The sequence below is a fragment of the Onthophagus taurus genome, chromosome 11, assembly GCF_036711975.1.
Source record: "Onthophagus taurus isolate NC chromosome 11, IU_Otau_3.0, whole genome shotgun sequence".
NCBI lineage: Eukaryota > Metazoa > Arthropoda > Insecta > Coleoptera > Scarabaeidae > Onthophagus > Onthophagus taurus.
Genome location: NC_091976.1, coordinates 26,716,330 through 26,740,202, shown reverse-complemented (window position 1 = coordinate 26,740,202; position 23,873 = coordinate 26,716,330). Strand labels below are relative to the sequence as shown.

General features: G+C 32.2%; 1 long non-coding RNA gene across 1 annotated transcript in view; it reads left to right on the top strand.

The window, feature by feature from the left end:
• The window catches only part of LOC111414355 (uncharacterized), a 68,756-nt gene that overhangs the window by 32,924 nt on the left and 11,959 nt on the right, over positions 1 to 23,873 (top strand). Inside the window, exons 8-11 of the long non-coding RNA XR_011641907.1 lie at positions 14,866 to 15,126; positions 17,649 to 17,850; positions 17,919 to 18,297; positions 18,353 to 18,685. This is a non-coding gene — a long non-coding RNA (uncharacterized lncRNA). The remainder of the gene's footprint in view (positions 1 to 14,865; positions 15,127 to 17,648; positions 17,851 to 17,918; positions 18,298 to 18,352; positions 18,686 to 23,873) is intronic.

Genomic DNA, 23,873 nt, shown 5'->3' with positions numbered 1-23,873 from the left:
CAAAAACTAAAAGTTATTTTTCAAAACGTGTTGGTTCATTGGAAAGAGCACACTTTTATTAACAGTTTGAGAAATTTTCAAACTCATATTCCAAGAAATGGATTTTATACAAATTTTTAAAACTTAATCGGCAAAATTGTAAAATTTTAAAATATTGTCGATCATTTCAAAAATTTATTTCTCAAGAACTGAAAGTGATTTTTCAAAACGGCTTTTTGTATTAAAAAGAAGATACTTTAATTAATAATTGGTGAGCGACAGTTCTGTTAGTAATGAATGTGATGATGAATTACAAGCGAAGAGAAGCAAACTAGACGAAACTGCAACAAGAGGTTTTATATATCATATTGGGATTGCTACATTGAGGTTCCTAATGACAAACCTGATATAAATAAAATTGTATTCAATGAAGAAAGTCCTATTGGGGTTGAACTTGATTTTTATCTAAAATTATCTCCAAAACATTCACTTCTTTTCTGATTATAAAAAATGGCCGGACAGGCGGATTTTAAAAAATGGCCGGATACCGGATAGTTGCCGGATATCCGTTCCACCACTAATCTCAATATTATGGACCAACAAACCCTCAATATGAACCACCAAAACTACAGTACCGAGTTCCATCTGTTTATGGACCTCCAAAACCGGAATACGGAGTTCCCCAAAAATCAATACGGTCTACGGCAAAATCAGCAGAGTGTTGTGATCAGCATGTTTTCAGCAGAGAAAAGCCATGATCAGCCATACTAGAGATTTTTACAGAGTTGTTACCCTTTGTAAAAACCTAATTATTCGGCACCAACCCCAAATTACCAAAATCATTCACATGCTGTTTATGGCTGCATTGCCAAAACTTTATAAAATCTTGGACCACCATTAAGACCCATTTTCATTCAACCTTGCTACAACACTTGATATATCCAATGAGCGTAGCATAACTTGTTTATGATTTAAGATGAACAGCATATAAAATTTCAAAATCATTATCTTTTGGACAGAAAAATAATGCTGCATTCTTAACATCTGACTTCTTCTACGTGCTGAAGAAGATGACCCATTTAATCGTTAGTGTTTATGTAGGACACGATTGAGTAGTTCCTTGAATCTCAGTGGCGGCAAAATAATATGTTGTATTATTATTATTAGACATTATTATATGTTGTACACCAGAATGCACAGCAGAGAATTGTTATCTTCTGTAAAAAAACCTATTTATTCAGCACCAACCCCAAATTATAGAGTACATACTTCCAATTATGGAACACCTAATCCAACTTATGACGTGCCAAGCACAAATTATGGTTCTCCAAGTCAAACGTATACCTAAGCCCCAATATGGTCCATCTCAATATTATGGACCAACAAAATCACAATATGGACCACCAAATCTACAGTACAGAATTCTATCTGTTTATGGACCTCCAAAACCTACGAGATACGGAGTTCCTCAAAATCAATATGGACCTCCCCAAAATTAATAAGGCCACAAACTACAAAATCTGTATGGGCAACTAAAAATCAATACGGACCTACAGAAAGTATGTATGTATGTATGTATGTAGAGAGAGGGGTGCGTAATTTTTACGCGCACTTAGGCCCCAGTGGGCCCCTTGTGCAGAAAGTCAATATGGGCCACTTCAAAATCAATATGATCCTCCTCAAAATCAATATGAACCCTCACAAAATCAATACGGACCTCCTCAAAATGTTTTACTCTCCAATAACGTTTTACAACTTGGTGCATTATCGTCTTCTTCCAATATGATTAAGTTGCTTACTTTGTCATCTTTGAATGTTTAAATGTTTCTATATGTGACGATTAGGATGTGTTGTGATCAAAATGTTTTCAGTAAAGAAAAGCCATGATCAGCCATACTAGCGATCATCACGCATCAACGATAATTATTTAGCATCAACCCAAAATTATCAGTATCATTCACGTTCTGTTTATGTCTGCATTGCCAAAACTTTATAAAATTTGGAACCACCCTTAAGACCTATTTTCATTCAACCTTTCTACAACATTTGATAAAAACCCTATTTGCTTTAGTTTCTAGATGTTAATTCTATACTAACATGTTTTGTAGTTTTTAATTAAGGTTTTTCATCTTGGTACAAGTTATAGGAAGTATCATATTACACGTTTTTGTTCAAAAGGATCATCAAAGAATCAAGAGCTTGTAGATGGAAGGATGACATAATACCAAAAAGTCAATACCCCACAGCACAAGTGGAAGAAGCACCAGAAAGACACCTGTAAGTCAGAAATTTCCGAATAACAATAACAGAAGTAAGATGAACAGCATCATTGTTGGGAATAATCCCAGTGTGCAGAAGATGACTTAGGAAAACCAAAAAAAAAAGCAGAGGTTTAAAACAACCTCTATGTTACTTAGAGAAGTAGAATAGTGCTTAAAGTTTTTCAAATGTATATGTCTAACGTTTGAAAAGCTTTACAGGGGAACCAGAAAGTTGAGTATAGACGAAGCGATGATAGCGTTTAAAGAACAAAGCCGAATCCAATAAAACCCATCAAGCAAATTATGAAACTCTACCCAACATAAGCAAGCGTAGCATAACTTGTTTATTATTTAAGATGAACAGCATCTAAAATTTCAAAATCATTTTCTTTTGGACAACAAAATAGTGCTGCATTCTTCAATATCAAATAACAAAACTCAACATTGCAAGCCCATTTGTTCATTCTAAAGCCCATCTAAATGTTCAATGAGATGAGTTATCAAAGAAAATTAATTTTTTTTTAACTTTTTAAGAAGTTATAAAAACTTTTCTAAAAACAATATATAAAAAAAAAGAATGAGACATTCTCGTTTAGTTTTGCAACATATCGGAAGTTTGGAGAGATGATAAACGTCTGCGGAGATCGGATGGTGGGCATCGAGGCAGTTCCCTCTTCCGGCCTGGAATTTACGATCACAACTATGTGTCACCGTTATTGTTTATCGTTTTTATTCGCCAACGGCGAAACCCCCACGGTACCGCAGGATATTCGCTCGAAAACGTAAAAGTAATTCGAAAACAACGCGATGCACCGCGAAACGAGCGTCTTGTTTACTTCACATTCGAACAACACTCGAGAAGCACCAAAAAATGTTGAATGGAAATTTTAAAGCGATATAATTTTTCGAAACGAATTTGAGCCTCGGGATGATATAAATTCTTTTCTTGGTATTTTTCTATTCGATTTGCCTAATTTAAATCGTATTTCTTCTCCCGGGTGGTTCTTCTCGTTGGGTTGTCACAGAATTCTATTGACGTAATTATGATAAATAAAAGTCTTCTTCTTCATGGTTATTCAACGTAATGACGGTTGAAATTTTCTCATCCATTGTTCGTTGGGATATACAATAAAGTAGCTCCGTAAAATTTTATACAAATTTACTTTGATATCATTAATAAAATTGGCGAAAAATTAAATGATCTTTTTAACTTACAAAAAGAATTTATGACTTGTTACATGTACATTTATTTTTTTAATTAGATTTTTCGTTGTTTTAGATCTTGTTTAATTTTTAACATCTTTTTTAATTATCTGTTTAAAATAATTACGCATTTAAAGCGATTAATTAACTTTTGAATCGCGTTGGGATTTATTTTGAATGAACTCTTTAATTTAATTCTTTTTAATCCCGGTTTTTTTTTTCGTTATGCTTCGTTTATCTTTTATTTGTCGTAAAACAAAATAATTATAGACTTAACAATTTTAATTAAATCAAATGGAATCGTTTTAATGAAACGTTTTTTGATTGTTTGAAATTTTTACTTCAGTACAATGACCTAAGCAAGCAGAAAACTTGATGAAACCAACCGGAAAAAAGACCCAATTTCAATCTATAATCCAGAACGTGCATTGATAATCCACTGAAACCGATAGATCGTCGTTCCGGTTGAGTTGTTCATAAGCGATCGTTTAAATAATTTAGGATAAAAAAAGTTCTCTGGAACGTGGTCGAACCTAAAATTTTTTTCTCGTTCCATCGAATGGTTTTAAGGCGCAAAAAGAACTTTGAATCGTTTTCAAATTCACTTCCCATAACTTTAAGTTACTTCATGTTACAATAAAAATTTAAATAGGTATTTTTTGTTCACTTTTAAAAAGTTTGTTTTGATTATTTTGCGAATTAATTACTTATTAGGATTAAAGAATAAATCCGGTTAAGTTAAGTCATGCAAAGAATTAAAAAAGTTTGTAGAACCGTTTAACAGATTTTAACAGACACCTACAACAAAAAATTTGAGTGTTAATCATGCAGAAAATTGGATAATAATGATACAACGTCTAATAAATTTATACAATTTCTCTTTATATAAGCTTTCTTTAACAACGTGAGAAACATCTTGTCCTATTTTGTCATTCCTTCACACACGGAGTAGCAATCTCGATAACGTTAAACATATGTAGATATAAACTGAGGATATAATTCCCGGAGCTGTTTAGCCTAAACGACATATTTAAGTATTCAGAGAGCTGCCTTCACGGAGTCGTTCGAAACGCGACTGATAACGCGTTGTAGAGGATCGTCCTTTCGGTGTGTTTACCTGGAGGCCACCTACTCGTCGGCATCTCGTCGAAATCTCGAAATGTTTGATGTTTCGCCGCACGAACGAGAGTACCAGATGGGCTCTTCAATGTTTAAATATGCATATCACAACGTGCGACTAAACAGATGTCCCCGAGAGATTTTTCTTTAAAACGAAGAAACAACACCTGTTTTGCTTGATTTACATTGAAACAACATTTTTTTTTGTTAAATTAAGTCATTTTTTTGTTAGAAACTAAAAATGAGACATTTTTCAAGAATATTCCTTTATTTATATGTAGCCATATTTTCAGGCTCCCGTAACCTAGCAACAATTCAGGCTGTCATTTATCATTTTCCGGGTTTTCCCGTTTTTCCGATGTATTCTTACACAAAATGCGGCCAAACCCACCCGTCGAGAATGTCTTGGTTACATTTGTAGAACAATGAACTGTAATTTATTTACGAAAATTATTGTCTTGGGTTTGTTCTAAAAAGAAAATTAAAAATATATCAAAATCAATTTTTCTTTAATATTTTGAGATAGAAAATGAAATTCTTAAAGAAATCTTAGATTTAAAATAACAATCTTTGCACCACTACATTTAGCGAAATCAATGGAGTTAGGATATAAACCATAAGCTTTAAAATCATTAGTTTCTGATTTAAGCTCACTAATTTTAATGCAACCGACTTTTCTTATTTAATTCTTAGGTAATATCAAATCAAGATATATCGCACTCCAATGGTTCTATAAGTCATGATGGCATGTACAAATTTTCAATGTTCCAGCAAATATCAAAATGGACTTTAGAAACTAGATTTGTAAAAATTTCTAAAAGCATCCAAGATTTTCAGAAATAGCCAGAAAGTTATAAGTGTACCCAGAAATGATCCTAAGGATTTCTGAAAGTATCATGGAATTTCTCCAGATTTTTTATAACGTTTTAAAACATTCTTAAATATTGTGTTTATTTGAAAATATAATGTTTTAGGAATTTCCAATGATCAGCAAGAACTGTTTAATGACGTCTAGGAATTTTCAAAAAGTTTTCAGCAACCTCAAAGGATTTATGAACGTGACAAAGGACTTTCAGATCATTTTAAAAGATTTCCAATGATTTACAAACATATCTAAGAATATTAAAGGTTCAAATTTTGTTTTTTGGTATATTTTAAGATATCTTTTAATTTCTAAAGCTTTCCTTGAAGTTCCAAGATATCTTAAGACGTCCTGCGTTTTTCAAAGAATTTCCAGCCAGCATGTTCTAAGTACTTCCAACGTTATTCAGGGATATCTAAAATCATCCTAGAATTTCCAAAAATTTTCAGAAATAGCAAAACAATTTTTTAAAGAAACCTCAGAATATTTATAGAATTTCTAAAGATTTTTTAAAGGAATTACAAAAGCATCGAGAAGTTTCTGAAGATTTTCTAAGATATTTCAAATCATTTAGAAACTTTTCTTATGATTTACAAAGATGTCCAGGATTTTCAGAAAATGTCTAAAGATGTTCTGGGACTTTTTAGAGCATTTCCAAGTATTTCTAAGGATTTTTACAGATATGATAATATTTTCAAAATAGTCAAAGTGTTCTCAGTGCTTTCAACGACATTCTAAAGACGTTCTAAATAAGAATAATTAAGAACTCAGCAATCTGAATAGATTTTGAACAGATTTTCTGAAACTTGTTAGATATCAGATCAGTTTAAAAGATTTCAAGCATATCTAGGAATATTAAAGATGTGCTGGGATTTCCAGAGAAACTTTAATAACTTCCTGGTGACTACACAAATTGATTGGCAAAGAAAATATCAAAATCAATTTTTCTTTAATATTTTGAGATAGAAAATGAAATTCATAAAATTTAAAATCATTAGTTTCTGAGTTAAGCTCACTGATACATTCAAACATACCTACTAATGTAAATACAACCGACTTTTCTTATTTAATTTTTAGGTAATATCAAATCAAGATATATCGCACTCCAATGGTTCTATAAGTTATGAGGCATGTACAAATTTTCAATATTCCCGCAAATATCAAAATCGACTTTTAAATTTTGTTAGAAACTAGATTTGTAAAGAATTTTCAAAGGTGTCCAGAAATTGTTAAACACTTTCAATGATATTTAGATTTTCAAAGAAATCTATACCTTCCTAAGGCTTCTCAGAGCATCTAAAATTTTCAGAAATAGCCAGAAAGTTATAAGTGTACCCAGAAAAGTCTAAAGACGTACTGAAATTTCCAAAAATATATGTGACATCCTAAAGATTTCTGAAAGTATCATGGAATTTCTATAACGTTTTAGAACAGTCTTAAATATTGTGTTTATTTGTAAATATAATGTTTTAGGAATTTCCAATGATCAGAAAGAGCTGTTTAAAGACGTCTAGGAATTTTCAGAAAATTTTCTGCAACCTCAAAGGATTTGTAAACGTGACAAAGGACTTTCAGAGAATTTTCAACAGATTTTGTAGGACTTGTTAGATTTTAGATTTCATTTTAAAAGATTTCCAATGATTTACGAACATATCTAGGAATATTAAAGATGTCCTGGAATTTCTAGATAATCTTCAAAAACTTAAATTTTGTTAGAAACTAGATTTGTGAAGGATTTTCAAAGTTGTCCAGAAACTGCAAAACTTTCAATGGTATTTAGATTTTCAAAGATACCTTCCTAAGGCTTCTAAGAGCATCTAAAATTTTCAGAAATAGCCAGAAAGTTATAAGTGTACCCAGAAAAGTCTAAAGACGTACTGAAATCTCCAAAAAAATATGTGACATCCTAAAGATTTCTGAAAGTATCATGGAATTTCTATAACGTTTTGGAACAATCGTAAATATTGTGTTTATTTGTAAATATAGTGTTTTAGGAATTTCCAATAATCAGCAAGAACTATTTAAAGACGTATAAGGATTACCAGAAAATTTTCAGCAACCTCAAAGAATTTGTAAACGTGACAAAGGACTTTCAGATCATTTTAATAGATTTCCAATGATTTACAAACATATCTAAGAATATTAAAAGTTCCAGAGAATCTTTAAAAACTTCCTGGTGACTACACAAATTTTGTTTCTTGGGATATTTTAAGATATTTTTTAATTTCTAAATGTTTCATTCAAGTTCCAAGATATCTTAAGACATCTCGCGTTTTTCAAAGAATTTCCAATTTTTCAAAATATTTTTTCTAATGTATTCCAAAATTATAATGAATTTTTAAAAACTTTCTGAAACATTTCAAGTCATTTTGAAAGTAATGTAATGATAACCAGAGATTTCTACAAGATTTTTAAAAGCTTCAGAGGATTAGATATGAGAAATGATTTTCAAAAAGATTTTTTAAGAGATCTTAAAGCACTTTCAAACATTTCTGGAGATTTTCCTGGGATATCCAAGCCATAAGTGTGCTAAGTTTTTACAATGATATCCAGGAATATCTAAAGTCGTCCTGAGATACTAAAAAGAATTTTCTAAATTTTTAAAAGACTGCTAATGAAACCTAAGGATATTTAAAGTATTTCTAAAGATTTTCAAAGAAACATAGACATTACAGAGCGTTTGCTGGGTGTTTCAAGATTTTTCAAAACAGCCAGCATGTTCTAAGTACTTCCAACGTTATCCAGGAATATCTAAAACCATACTAGAATTTACAAAATTTTTCAGAAGTAGCAAAAGGATCTTTAAAGAAATATGAGGATATTTAAAGAATTTCTAAAGATTTTTCAAAAGCATCAAGAAGTTTCTGAAGTTTTTCTGAGATATGTATTTCAGATCATTTTGAAAAACATTTTCTATAATTTGTAAAGATGTCCAGATATACCTAACAATGTCCAGGATTTTCAGAAAATGTCTAAAGATTTTTTGGGACTTTTTAGAGCAATTCCAAGTATTTCTAAGGATGTTTAGAGATAAGGTTTGCCGGGGGTTTCAATATTTTTATTTTTGAGAGGTATTGGTAATGAAACCTAAGGATATTTAAAGTATTTCTAAAGATTTTCAAAGAAATCTAGACCTTACTAAGGAATTCTAAAATTTTCAAGGACTTTCTAAAGATTATCTGTGGCATTTATAAAGATCAGAAATATATAAATGTGTCCTAGGATTTCCAGAAAATTTGAGATGTTTTGTATTATACATCTAAACCTTTCCAAGGAATCGTAAAAGCTTCGCAAGATGTTCATAGACTTTATAGAGCGTTTTTAAATGTTTCTGAGAATTTCAAAAGATATCAAGTAATTTTGTAAGGTTTTCTGGGTGTTCCAAGATTTTGCAAAACAGCCAGCATGTTCTAAGTACTTCCAACGTTATCCAGGGATATCTAAAATCATCCTAAAATTTCCAAAAATTTTCAGAAATAGCAAAAGAATTTTTTAAAGAAACCTCAGAATATTTATAGAATTTCTAAAGATTTTTTAAAGGAATTACAAAAGCATCGAGAAGTTTCTGAAGATTTTCTAAGATATTTCAAATCATTTTGAAACTTTTCTTATGATTTACAAAGATGTCCAGGATTTTCAGAAAATGTCTAAAGATGTTCTGGGACTTTTTAGAGCAGTTCCAAGTAGTATTAAGGATTTTTAGGGATATGATAATATTTTCAAAATAGTTAGAGTGTTCTCAGTGCTTTCAACGACATTCTAAAGACGTTCTAAATAAGAATAATTAAGAACTCAGCAATCTGAATGGATTTTCTGAAACTTGTTAGATATCAGATCATTTTAAAAGATTTCAAGCATATCTAGGAATCCAAGCATATCTCCAGAGAAACTTTAATAACTTCCTGGTGACTACACAAATTGATTGGCAAAGAAAATATCAAAATCAATTTTTCTTTAATATTTTGAGATAGAAAATGAAATTCATAAACCATAAGCTTTAAAATCATTAGTTTCTGTGTTAAGCTCACTGATACATTCAAACATACCTACTAATTTAAATGCAACCGACTTTTGTTATTTAATTTTTAGGTAATATCAAATCAAGATATATCGCACTCCAATGGTTCTATAAGTTATGAGGCATGTACAAATTTTCAATATTCCCGCAAATATCAAAATCGACTTTTAAATTTTGTTAGAAACTAGATTTGTAAAGGATTTTCAAGTGTCCAGAAGTTCCTAAACACTTTCAATGATATTTAGATTTTCAAAGAAATCTATACCTTCCTAAGGCTTCTAAAAGCATCCAAGAATATCAGAAATAGCCAGAAAGTTATAAGTGTACCCAGGAATGTCTAAAGACGTACTGAGATTTCCCAAAAAAAAAAAAAAGGTGACATCCTAACGATTTCTGAAAGTATCATGGAATTTCTATAACGGTTTAGAACATTCTTAAATATTGTCTTTGTTTATAAATATAATGTTTTAGGAATTCCCAATGATCAGCAAGAACTGTTTAAGGACGTCTAGGAATTTTCAGAAAATTTTCAGCAACCTCAAAGGATTTGTAAACGTGACAAAGGACTTTCAGAGAATTTTCTACAGATTTTGTGGGACTTGTCAGATTTTAGATTTCATTTTAAAAGATTTCCAATGATATACAAACATATCTAGGAATATTAAAGATGTTCCGGAATTTCTAGAGAATCTTCAAAAACTTAAATTTTGTTAGAAAGTAGATTTATTAAGGATTTTCAAAGGTGTCCAGAAATTGTTAAACACTTTCAATGATATTTAGATTTTCAAAGAAATCTATACCTTCCTATGGTTTCTAAAAGCATCCAAGATTTTCAGAAATAGCCAGAAAGTTATAAGAGTACCCAGAAATGTCTAAAGACGTACTAAGATTTCCAAAAATATATGTGACATCCTAAAGATTTCTGAAAGTATCATGGAATTTCTATAACCTTTTAGAACATTCCTAAATATTGTCTTTGTTTATAAATATAATGTTTTAAGAATTCCCAGTGATCAGCAAGAACTGTTTAAAGACGTCTAGGAATTTACAGAAAATTTTCAGCAACCTCAAAGGATTTGTAAATGTGACAAAGGACTTTCAGAGAATTTTTAACAGATTTTCTGGGACTTGTTAGATTTTAGATTTCATTTTAAAAGATTTCCAATGATATACAAACATATCTAGGAATATTAAAGATGTCCTGGAATTTCTAGAGAATCTTCAAAAACTTAAATTTTGTTAGAAACTAGATTTGTGAAGGATTTTCAATGATATTTAGATTTTCAAAGAAATCTATACCTTCCTAAGGATTCTCTAAAAGCATCCTAAAAGCATTCTAAAGATTTCCTGAGATGTTATAGAGTATATCCCTGGTTTATAATTACTTGCTGCGAAGTTGTGCTACTATTGCAGCCATTGAGCAGAATGTGTTTTGGGATATTTTAAGATATCTGGTAATTTCTAAAGATTTCCTTGAAGTTCCAAGATTTTCCTAAGATTCCAAAATATCTTAAGACGTCCTGCGTGTTTCAAAGGATTTCAAAAGATTTGCAAGGGATCCAAAAGATATTAGAGAGCTTTTGAACATTCTAATAACTTTTTTTATGTATTCCAAAACTATTAATGAATTTTTAAAAACTTTCTGAAACATTTCAAGTCATTTTGAAAGTAATGTAAGCTTCAGAGGATTAGATATGAGAAATGATTTTCAAAAAGATTTTTTGAGAGTTCTTAAAGCACTTTCAAACATTTCTGGAGATTTTCCAGGGATATCCAAGATTTTCAAAAAAAAAGGCAAAGTGTGCTAAGTTTTTACAATGATATCCAGGAATATCTAAAGTCGTCCTGGGATACTATAAAGAATTTTCAAAATTTTTAAAAGACTGCTAATGAAACCTAAGGATATTTAAAGTATTTCTAAAGATTTTCAAAAAAATCCAGACCTTTCTAAGGAATTCCAAAATTTTCCTGGACTTTCTAAAGATTTTCTGAGGCATCTCATATACAAAGATCAGAAATGTATAAATGTATCCTAAAAGTTTCGCAAGATGTTCATAGACATTACAGAGCATTTCCTGGGTGTTTAAAGATTTTTCAAAACAGCCAGCGTGTTCTAATTACTTCCAACGTTATCCAAGAATCTCTAATTTTCAGTAGTAGCAAAAGTATCAAGAAGTTTCTGAAGCTTTTCTCAGATATTTCAGATCATTTTGAAACATTTTCTATAATTTGTAAAGATGTCTAGATATACCTAACAATGTTCAGAATTTTCAGAAAATGTCTAAAGATTTTTTGGGACTTTTTAGAGCATTTCCAAGTATTTCTAAGGATTTTTAGAGATAAGGTTTTCTGGGAGTTTCAATATTTTTATTTTTCAGAGAATTTTCAACAGATTTTAAAAGATTGGTAATGAAACCTAAGGATATTTAAAGTATTTCTAAAGATGTTCAAAGAAATCTAGACCTTATTAAGGAATTCTAAAATTTTCAAGAACTTTCTAAAGATTATCTGTGGCATTTATAAAGATCAGAAATATATAAATGTGTCCTGGGATTTCCAGAAAATTTGAGATGTTTTGTATTATACATCTAAACCTTTCCAAGGAATCGTAAAAGCTTCGCAAGATGTTCATAGACTTTATAGAGCGTTTTTAAATGTTTCTGAGAATTTCAAAAGATATCAAGTAATTTTGTAAGGTTTTCTGGGTGTTCCAAGATTTTGCAAAACAGCCAGCGTGTTGTAAGTGTTTTCAACGTTATCCAGGAATATCTAAAACCACCCTAGAATTTCCAAAAATTTTCAGAAGTACTAAAAGGAGCTTTTAAAGAATTTCTAAAGGTTTTTCAAAGGAATTACAAAAGCATTAAGAAGTTACTGAATTTTTTGAGATATTTCAGATCATTTTGAAACTTTTCCTGTGATTTGCAAAGTTGTCCAGGATTTTCAGAAAATGTCTAAAGATGTTTTGGGACTTTTTAGAGCATTTCCAAGTATTTCTAAGGATTTTTAGAGATAAGATAATATTTTCAAAATAGTCAGAGTGTTCTCAGTGCTTTAAACGACATTCTAACGACGTTCTGAATAAGAATACTAATAATATTAATATAATAGTTAGGACTAACCAATTCGGTTAAGAGTTTAGGTCTTATTATTGATGATCAGCTTGCGTTTGGTGAGCATACTAATTTATTATGTAGGCGTGCTTATGGTTCCCTAAGAAGGCTCTACTGTAGTAAGATGTTTTTATCGCAGGGTTTGAAACGACTCAGGACTTTGCATTCACAGCAAAGTTTCTAAAAGTTTTCTGGGATGTTTTAGAACATTTTCAAATATTTCTAAGAATTTTTAAATATATCTAATAATTTCTGGTATTTTCAAAAGTTTCAGAAATAGCCACAAAGTTATAAGTGTACCCAGAAATGTCTAAAGATCCTAAGAATTTCTGAACGTATTATGGAATTTCTCTACATTTTCTATCACGTTTTAGAACATTTTTAGATATTGGGTTTATTTGTAAATTTAATGTTTTAGGAATTTCCAGAAAATTTTTAGCAACCTCAAAGGATTTTCAACAGATTTTCTGGGATTTGTTAGATATCAGATCATATTAAAAATTTTCCAATGATTAACAAAGATATCTAGGAATATTAAAGATATGATGGGATTTCAGGAGAATCTTCAAACACTTTCTGGTGACTACACAAATTAATTTGCAAAGACATTAAAAGATTTTCAGAAGCAAATCTTTTGCCTGCCAATCAATGAGACGCATTGAATTTGAAATAATTCTTCCGTGATCTACATTAAGCCTTATAACGGTTTATTCAAATGTTACGTTAGGTGAGCGTCCATCGTATTTATGTACGTAGCAGATCGTAACATTTCTGCTGGGTTCCCTCTCTCTAATTAACTTAAAAAAGAGGTATGTACGCGTACGTGCCCTGTTTCCTCGCTCCAGGATGTATCCTCCAGTATGTAGTAGCTGTGTCGAAAAGGTTAAAAAAAATATGTAGACGCCAATCGAACGTCCGTCTTCTATTCTATGAAAAGCTAAACGATCCGTTTGCAGGTTGACCCCGTCCAAGTCGCCAAATGAATAATAAACGCGTCTTCGGAGCGCATGTAAAAAGCAGTAATTGCCTGATGGCGAGTTGGCCGTATAAGTTTACGCGATCGACAACAACGAGTTAAGTAGACGAAGAGAGGTACGAAGGAGACGGTTAATAAGACGAAGAAAACGATGACGACGTTTTACAGGTGGTTCTACGAATAGTCCGCGAACTGTTTAATTAGACGAAGACATGACTGGATAATTAATGGTGGAAAACCGGGAATTTTTCCTATATACGCTATAGACTAATCCGTTTGTTTGCCAGAACGGAAATGAAACGTTGGATTTATTCTCTTAAGTGATGTTAACCAAAAGAAGATTTTCTTTTTTATTTCCAAGAATGTTTGTAAATTTCTTGATTGAGATGAAAATTTTTTAAATAATTTTCAAGAATTATGATTATAATAAAACAGTTTCAACTGAGTTGACTTATATCGAAACCATTTAGTAGAAAATACAGATTCAGGAACCGGGCGGCCAGTTTCCGCTACATTTGGCTCACGAATATGAACTTTATCTCAACGGTAGCCATTCGGCCGGAAATGTACGAAGAGAATTGCGGTTTCGTGCCGGGCATTGCCGGAAGCTATCTCGCAAAATTTTCACGATATGCATCCGCGATGAGCACAAACTCAATGCGTGCGTTAAAAATTACAAGAAAATAAAACTAAGCTCACCTTACTCTTAATATTCACGCTTTAAGGGGTATTTGCATGTTTAACAAACCTTTAAACCGGTACGGTGCTTAATTTAACACGAAAATAATGCTAATTTTTATTTATATCAAGACGATTTTTGCCAATAATAATTTTTAATACAATTTTTTCTACACCATATAGTCTATTTTTTTTCTTAATTGGTACTAATTAATTAATAACAATCACGTTATTATTTAATGTTAATTCTTTTATATATTTTTAAATGTATAAATTTAGTTATCCCGATGGTTTTCAATTAAGGAAACAGCGAGGAAGTTCCAATGACTTATTTTCCGGATTGTTGAGTAAAAAACGTCAAGTTAACAGTTTGAAATGCGTGAGTTAAACTGGAATTAACGTCAACGTATTGTGTTAATCCGAACACGCACGTTTAAGCCTCGGGCGAACGTTGATTTTGCATTGTAAAATTGAAGAACCATCGCGTGCTACCATTTATTAACGATAATGAAGATTACGTAAAAATTTATGTACTATATCTTCTTTAGATGAGAACGTAGAATATTATTTTAAACTCGCAATTTACAATTACAAATATGCCAAGATACTAATAATAGCAATAGAAGCAAACCAACGAACGATATATTTCTTTGAAGTTTTAGAAAAGGTATAATCATTGTAAGAGATGGTAGGATGAGGTGAAGCTCTCAAGAATAATATCTCACTTTGATAAACACCAGAGTTGGAATCGTTCGTTTATTGTATGCATATTCATCACGGTCTCGCAATAACTACTAGATCCCTTGGTGTGTTTGTCTTAAGAAGAGGAAGTTTGCAGCTTTCTTGTCATGCTGGTATCTTTAAGAGATATTGATGATAGGTAGTGGTTACTGCCAGGAAGACGCGAATGAAACACGGTAGTTAGAATTCTCTTTTTCAAACTGTTAACTGAAATTTAATCGACTTTTTTGTATAAATACGTTTTTATAATTTTTTATTTTTATTTTTACACTTTCTTATAGTTTTTATAGCTTTAGTTCCTTATGCGATTCTATAAAGGGTTCTATTTGTGGTTTTATAACAATACTCTTCTGATTTCTAAACAATTAACAATTTTTTTTATCATTATGATCAATTAGAAATTATTTCAGGTAATTTTAGAAACTAATACAATAACTACTTACTTTAATAGACTTGAACCAATTCTAATTCTTCTACATATACTAATATAAATAACAAAATCATATAGAAATTATAGAAATTCTGTTAAAATTAAAGTTTCTACTGATTAATATCTATTAATTATTTTTATATATAGTTGTAACTAGTGATGGAACGGATTTTGCGAAAAGCCGGTTATCCGAGATATCTATCCGGCCATTATGGTTGTAATTCTTGGTGCATTTCTGAAGTGATACCCTACATTGCCAGATTATTGCGATATTTGAATAAAAATGAAATTAATAAGAAAGCTGATAATATATGTCAACTTATTTGGATCCAAGATACAAAATGAACTTTTTTGATGCTGATTTAACTAACGAAGCAACTTTAAAAAGAGGATATTTTAATTAATAATTGGCGATATTTTCACAAGGATCCTTCAAGAAATTAATTTTATGGCGGCGAATTTTATCAAAACTTCAAATATTGTTTTCTCAAAAACTAAAAGTTATTTTTCAAAACGTGTTAGTTCATTGGAAAGAGGACACTTTTATTAACACTTTGGGAAATTTTCATACTCATATTCCAAGAATTGGATTTTATACGAATTTTTAAAACTTAATCGGCGAAAACTGAAAAATTCGAAAAAATTGTCGATCATTTCAAAAATTTATTTTTCAAGAACTGAAAGTGATTTTTCAAAACGGCTTTTTGCATTAAAAAGAGGATACTTTAATTGATAATTGGTGATATTTCCACAAGGATCCTTCAAGACATTAATTTTATAGCGAATTTTGAAAGCTATCGATGAAAATTGCAACATCGAAAATTTTATCAAAACTTCAAATATTGTTTTCTCAAAAACTAAAAGTTATTTTGCAAAACGGGTTGGTTTATTGGAAAGAGGACACTTTTATTAACACGTTGGGAAATTTTCATACTCATATTCCAAGAACTGGATTTTATACGAATTTTTAAAACTTAATCGGCGAAAACTGCAAAATTCGAAAAAATTGTCGATCATATCAAAAATTTTTTTTTAAGAAGTGAAAGTGATTTTTTAAAACGGCTTGTTGCATTAAAAAGAGGATACTTTAATTAATAATTGGTGATATTTCCACAAGGATCCTTCAAGAAATTAATTTTATAGCGAATTTTGAAAATTATCGATTAAAATTGCAACATCAAAAATTTTAACAAAACTTCATATATTGTTTTCTCAAAAACTAAAAGTTATTTTGCAAAACGGGTTGGTTCATTGGAAAGAGGACACTTTTATTAACACTTTGGGAAATTTTCATACTCATATTCCAAGAATTTTATTTTATACGAATTTTTAAAACTTAATCGGCGAAAACTGAAAAATTCGAAAAAATTGTCGATCATTTCAAAAATTTATTTTTCAAGAACTGAAAGTGATTTTTCAAAACGGCTTTTTGCATTAAAAAGAGGATACTTTAATTAATAATTGGTGATATTTCCATAAGGATCCTTCAAGAAATTAATTTTATAGCGAATTTTGAAAGCTATCGATGAAAATTGCAACATCGAAAATTTTATCAAAACTTCAAATATTGTTTTCTCAAAAACTAAAGGTTATTTTTCAAAACGGGTTAGTTCATTGGAAAGAGGACACTTTTATTAACACTTTGGGAAATTTTCATACTCATATTCCAAGAAATGGATTTCATACGAATTTTTAAAACTTAATCGGCGAAAACTGCAAAATTCGAAAAAATTGTCGATTATTTCAAAAATTTATTCCTCAAGAACTGAAAGTGATTTTTCAAAACGGCTTGTTGCATTAAAAAGAGGATACTTTAATTAATAATCGACAGTGATAACAGCGACAGTTCTGTTAGTAATGAATGTGATGATGAATTACAAGCAAAGAGAAGAAAACTAGAGGAAACTCCAACAAGAGATTTTATATATCGTATTGGGATTGTTACAATGAGGTTGCTAAAAACAAACCTGATATAAATAAAGTTGTATTCGATGAAAAAAGTCCTATTGGGGTTGAACTTGATTTTTATCTAAAATTATCTCCAAAACATTCACTTCCTGTGAATGGTGGAGTACTGAGTTCCACCACTAGTTGTAACGTATTTATTTATGTTATTATCATTTTTATCACTATTTTGAAGAATCTGAAATCGGCAAACTCAATCCATGTCGTTTCATAGAGATAAATAATATTAATAAGCTATAAATAAATTTTCATTAAGTTAATAAGTTAATCATGAACTAACTGTTAATTCTTTTATTGTTTAAGGAAATAAGAGCATATCCAAGACTTCACAAGGTCGGTGTTACTCGGAGCAGATCCTCAGTTATGATATTGCATCTTAGCCAAATGCCATAACCTCCCATGGTGACGAGGTTGAAGGTCTACTCCTTATTTTGCCGCTTTCAGCCTCTAATCTAGACGTGTATCATCTTCATTTTGACCCAACTAACAACATATGAACAACGAGGTCTTGTCTGAAGAATCTCCAAGCTGTTTGTTTTGTAATGAAATGGTGCAATAAAATCATTGTTTCAGATTTGGCCGTTTTGAATGGATGATATGGTGGTTATTGTGATGTAATGAACATCTGCTGTGGTTTCTGAGGAAGTTTCTCCAAACGCTGAAGAACAAAATTGGCACCTTCCAGATAGACGAAAGAGGGCATGAATTTGGTCTCCATAAATCTTTTGCATTGACTTCCTCTGCGTTTCTCTTGATCTATCTTTGCTGGAGTCTTAGCCGATTATCAATAATGTAGCTAAAGGATTTGGATTGTCGTTTTTGTGCACTTAAATGATTTTTTGTAAGAAGCAGCGGCCACCACGACCATTACAACGATGAATGTGTCTGCGATCTTGGTTGAATTCAACAGCGTGATGGTAATTAACTATACTCCAATGAAACAGTCTGGAAAGTAAGGTCTAGTTTGATTGTGATATGTTGTAGAATTTTCTTTTTTTTATTTTTAGATGAATAATCTTTCTTCTTGGTGTCTCGATGGTTTATTCGTTAGTCAAGTAATGAAGTTGATAAGAGATGTGATCGCTGCTGGTAGACCTCAGAGATAATTATGGGAGGCTGAGTTGGAGATAATATTGATTCTCCTTCTAATAATTGAGTCTCGGTGTGTGATGGAGAGGGAGCTTCCGGAGTTGATGATTAGTTATCCCCGTTGAAGAATGCTCTTTAAGTATTGAGTCTCATTTAGGTTAGAAGTTCTATTTCCAAAGCAGGCAATTTTGCTTCATGATCTTTCCAGTATTGATCCAGTTATGGTTTCAAAACTTTATATATATAAAAAGGTATATTTTTGTAAAAGTATATATTTTTTAATGAAGAATAGGATTTCTTTAATCACAGTAAATTTCTAATGATAAAAAAAGCATCAGACAATTACGTTTAAATATGTTCATTCTTTGCAATTCTAATGGTTTTTATGACTGATCAAATATAGAAGTAGAAGAAAAGTATCGGTCTATATGTGGAATCCGGTTGTAAATACAGTGTAGGTAGAGTAATTTATCCTTTTTGTCGGCGTTTAAGAAAAGATTATGCTAGTATGGAGAGGGTAGCACTATAAAAGTCCGATTAACTTGAGCGATCTCGCTCAGATAATTGGACCAGAAGGAATTTTATTAAATGATATGCGGCTGGCAATTAAAAATGCTATAAGGAAGAGAGGACGAGGCTCGCGCGCTCGCCGATATTGTTCCCGGGCAATAAAAACAAGTGTTATTGCGCTTAATTGAATTTTAAAGCCTAACCGTACCGGATGGCTGCTGGATGAGCTGCGTTTTCCAAGATTTCCACCGGCGACCGTCTTAACCGCGACATCAAAGAGCGCGATATATTTTTTTTCATTCGCTCCGTCGCCGACATATGGCGTTGTTGTCGCGACGCACAGTCGTCGGTTGGTTCCGTTCTTAATTGTTTAGAAATCAACGCGTAATCTATATGATATTAAACCCAGATGCGGTTAATTCATGGAAGTGTTTTATTTAATTATCGGTTAAACGAAACAAACAAACAATTTATTTGTTGTAAATGGTTTTTATATTGAACAATCAAGCCGAAGTTGATTTCCGTTAAATTGTCCGAGACATTCATGATCATTTAATTCAAATTCTGTTTTTATCTCAACAATAATTTTACCTTCTTTATCACCTAAACTTTCAAATTGGACGTCAAAGACAAAATTAAAATATGTGTTGAAAGAAATAAAAAAGTTTTGAAATTGGTTACGTTAACATGACGAAGTTATTACTTCCTTAATGGTGACACCTGCGTAAAATAAATAAAGTATATAACTCTTGAGCCGTTAGTATGTAAGTACATACAGTATTTGCACAACCATTTTCTTTGTCAATATACAATCGCACGTTACACAACGATCGAACGAACGAACGCGTAACGTGACAACATATTGAATCAGAGCTCCTGGAAATAGTTGCAGCTAAAAGAATTTTTCCCGTCATTTCTTCTTTATTGAAAAACAATCGTGGAAGCAATAGCTTAACGACGACAACATCCCGTAATATCCCAGTCTCGGGGTATCGCGAAAATTCCAAGAAGGCACAAGATGCCGGGGCATAATGTTATTATTGCGAAATGTGCGTTGGATGAATGAAACACGAGGCCGATTCATAAGCATAACGAAGAAGGTAGTTGCGACCAAACTATCCTCCCTTCTTGAACGTCAACGTCGTCGTCGTCGTCGGCGTTCGGAGTTGCTCACCGTGAGAATGAGAGGGAAAAATGCGGACCAGAGAATGCGAACGCGTGATACGTTTAACTATTGTAAATTAAGACCTTTTTTCTGGCCGCTCCGACAGCAATTACGGGCCGCATTTAGTTTTCCTTGGCTTTTCAGAAATCTTTATGCCCGCCACTTAGATGGAAACGTAACGACGCGGTCGTTATTTACTTTATATTTATACGCGACGAAATTTCCCCCGATGTTAATTGCCCGTAATGGCACCGTTGCTGGCCGATTGTTTATTGTGCCGACGAGAAACGCCAGCTTCTTAACCATCGTCGTCGTCGTCGTCGTCGCCGTCACCGTCCTCATCCGACGACGTCGACACCGAGATGCGCATTTTTAATTTCCCCCCTTAACGACATTTTTATATAACTGGAATTCGCGTAACACGATTCAATACCGTCTTTCTCATTCGAGATACGGATACGTTACATTTCCACTTTTGGAACGCTATTTTAATTACATTACCCTGAATGTCTTAAAAAAAATGTACTATCAATTAAAAAATTCATGCATCAAAAACTCATTCGTATATATTGAGTATCCCACAGGTTCCCATCAATATAAATACCGCTACACTCTCAACACTTTATACATCTACACTTTCGGTCTTAAATGCAATTTTAAAGCTTCGAAACAAGAAACACCTAAATTAAGAACCTTAACCAAGATTGAGAACTTAAATAAGACACTCGAATCTCTCTTCAATCTAACACAGATGCAAACCACCTCTAGGAACAAACCACTATGAGATCAGAACATTGCGACTGACACGATAACATTGCCAAGTTATGATAGTTTAGTGATTATGTGTCTAAACCCTTCTTGATGTTCGGTTTGTTTTTAAGCTTTTTTAAGCTTGTTGCGTCTTCTATGGAAGCTGTTGTTTTCTCCATAAACCCATACCTTCAGTTTTTCGCTTTGTTTATCGAAGGTCATAGTACACTGCAAGCTACTATATTAACTCCTTTAATGTTGTCGACTATGACCAGTAAGTTGTGCTCGTATTGCAAATCCTGCTTAATTTTTAAGTTCTAGAAAACACCGATCTTAGTCATAGCTCCAGGAATAAACAACTGCGAGATCAAAACATTGCGACTCACATGATAACATTGCCAAGTTATGATAGTTTAGGGATACTACGTCTAAAACACCCTCCCTAACATTCGGTTTATTCAGGTGGTGTACCAAAAAAGTGTTAACCATGATCAGTAAGCTGTGCTCATATTGCAAATCCTGCTTAACACCTCTAGGAAAGACTATGGATGCAGAGACCCGACCCACAACAACAATCTTAATCTTAGCTTCAGTATACTAAGTTTCAAAACCGTTTCAGAAACCTCTCTGAAATTCAGGGATAAGATTGTTTCGTATGCGTTACGAAAGCTAGGCTTCAAATAATGGTTCCTAACGTGAAAGGTTGAGAAACACATACTTCTAAATCCTTGGTAATCGTGTATTAGGTTTGATTATGATGTGATATTGTAGAATAACAATTTTATTAAAAACCAAGAGTAACGAAGATGGAGAACTTAATATAAGACACTCGAATCTCTTCAATCTAACACAGATCCAAACCACCTCTAGGAATAAACCACTGCGAAGTCAAAATACAAATATTGACAAAATATTGCGATATATGATAGTTTAGAGATAATATGTCTAAAACACCCTCCTTGACGTTGGATTTGTTCAGGTGGCATACCCGTTTGATAGCAATCTAAAAAAAGCGTCTGATAGAAATGGAACAGGTGGGGGAGAAGGTATTTAAGATCATTTCCACCTTTTTATGAAGCTTTACAAAAAGCTTTTGACATAAGCGCTAATTGAGCTTGTTGGGTCTTCTATGGAGGCTGTTGTTCTATTTCGCTTTGTTTATCAAAAGACATAGCACACCGCAAGCTACTATATTAACTCCTTTAATGGTGTTGACCATGATCCGTAACTTGTGCTCATATTGCAAATCCTACCTAACACCTCTAGGAAAGAGTATAGATGCGGAGACCCAACCCACAATAACAATCTTAGTCGTAGCTCCAGTATACTAAGTTTCGATCAAACGAATAACGACTGAACCTAAAGTACTTAAGAGGTCTAAAGATGCAGTTAAAAGAAATCGTTTCAAAAACTACTTTGAAATCTAGAGATAAGATTATTCCATATGCGTTGCGAGAGCTATGCTTCAAATAATGGCTCTTAACGTGAAACACACATACTTCTAAATCCTTGGTAATCTTGTATTAGGTTTGATTATGATGTTATATTGTAGAATAACAATTTTATTATAAACCAAGATTAACCAAGATGGAGAACTTAATATAAGACACTCGAATCTCTCTTCAATCTAACACAGATCCAAACTACCTCTAGGAACCAACCATGCGAGATCAGAACATGATAACATTGCCAAGTTATGATAGTTTAGGGATAATATGTCTAAAACACCCTTGACGTTGGGTTTGTTCAGGTGGTGTACCCGTTTGATAGCGATCCAAAAAAAGCGTCTGATAGAAATTAAACAGGTGGGGGAGAAGGTATTTAATATCATTTTCATCTTTTTGTGAAGCTTTTCAAAATCTTTTGACACAAGCGCTGATTGAGGTTGTCGTGTCTTCTATGGAGGTTGTTGTTCTATTTCGGCACAATTTCGCTTTGTTTATCAAATAATAATAATAAACTTTATTTCTATAAATACAAGAAAGCATAGAAAACGTCAAAAAGAAAAAATTCGTTAACTGTGTACAGGGTTCTTCCAAAAGATAACGCTTTATATAGAGACTATTAGGTATGTGGTTGTATACTTTAACACAAAAATGAACAGTACTTTTTTGCGCTTTGGCTTACTGAGTTTTTGGTGGCAGTAAATAATAATTTTCCATACCCCTTGCTCCATAACCATGTTGCTGTTCTTATTTTGAAAAGAAAGTATAATTATTCTTTACAAACATTGCTGATTCAAGAATTGTTATAGATAATATAGATAGGTTTATAGATAGGTTTACATGATTCTCTCATTGGGAGACCAAAAACTGCTCTCACACATTTTTTTTGAGCAATGAAAACGCGCCTTATTTCAACTAAGTGTCCCCAGAAAATAACGCCATACCTGAGTCGCGATTCTACACACGTATAATACGCACTAATAGCTGTGCTGACCGACACTAACCGAGTAATTGTTCTCAACGCAAAACACATACGATTTATCTTGATGGCTAGATCATTGATGTGGTATTTCCATAACAGATTCGAGTCAAACTCCCAAAAACATAAGTTCCTCTTGCAGGTAAATTGTTTACCATTGAATTGTAGATCTATTCGGTTGTTAGTTTTTACATTCCCAAACATCATAATGTTTGTTTTTTCAATATTTAGTTGTAGATTGTTATTAGAAAACCAGTTCTGAAGAACCGTAAGGTTGTTTAAGACCAGTGCTGACATCCGTTCTTCAGTTTTTGCTGTTACGACTGCAGTGGAGTCATCTGCAAACAGTACCAGTAGATCATTGATATATAGAACAAAGAAAAACAGACCCAATATAGACCCCTGTGGAACTCCTCGTAGTACCCTCATCCAATCTGATGCCACTTCAGTGTCGCTACAGTCATAGGAGATAACCCGCTGTACTCTGTTTGAAAGATAAGATCTGAACTAGCCCAGAGCAACTCCTCTGATCCCTACAGCCTCCAAATGCTTTAGAAAGATCCATCATTATATCGCTGGTAAGTTCACAA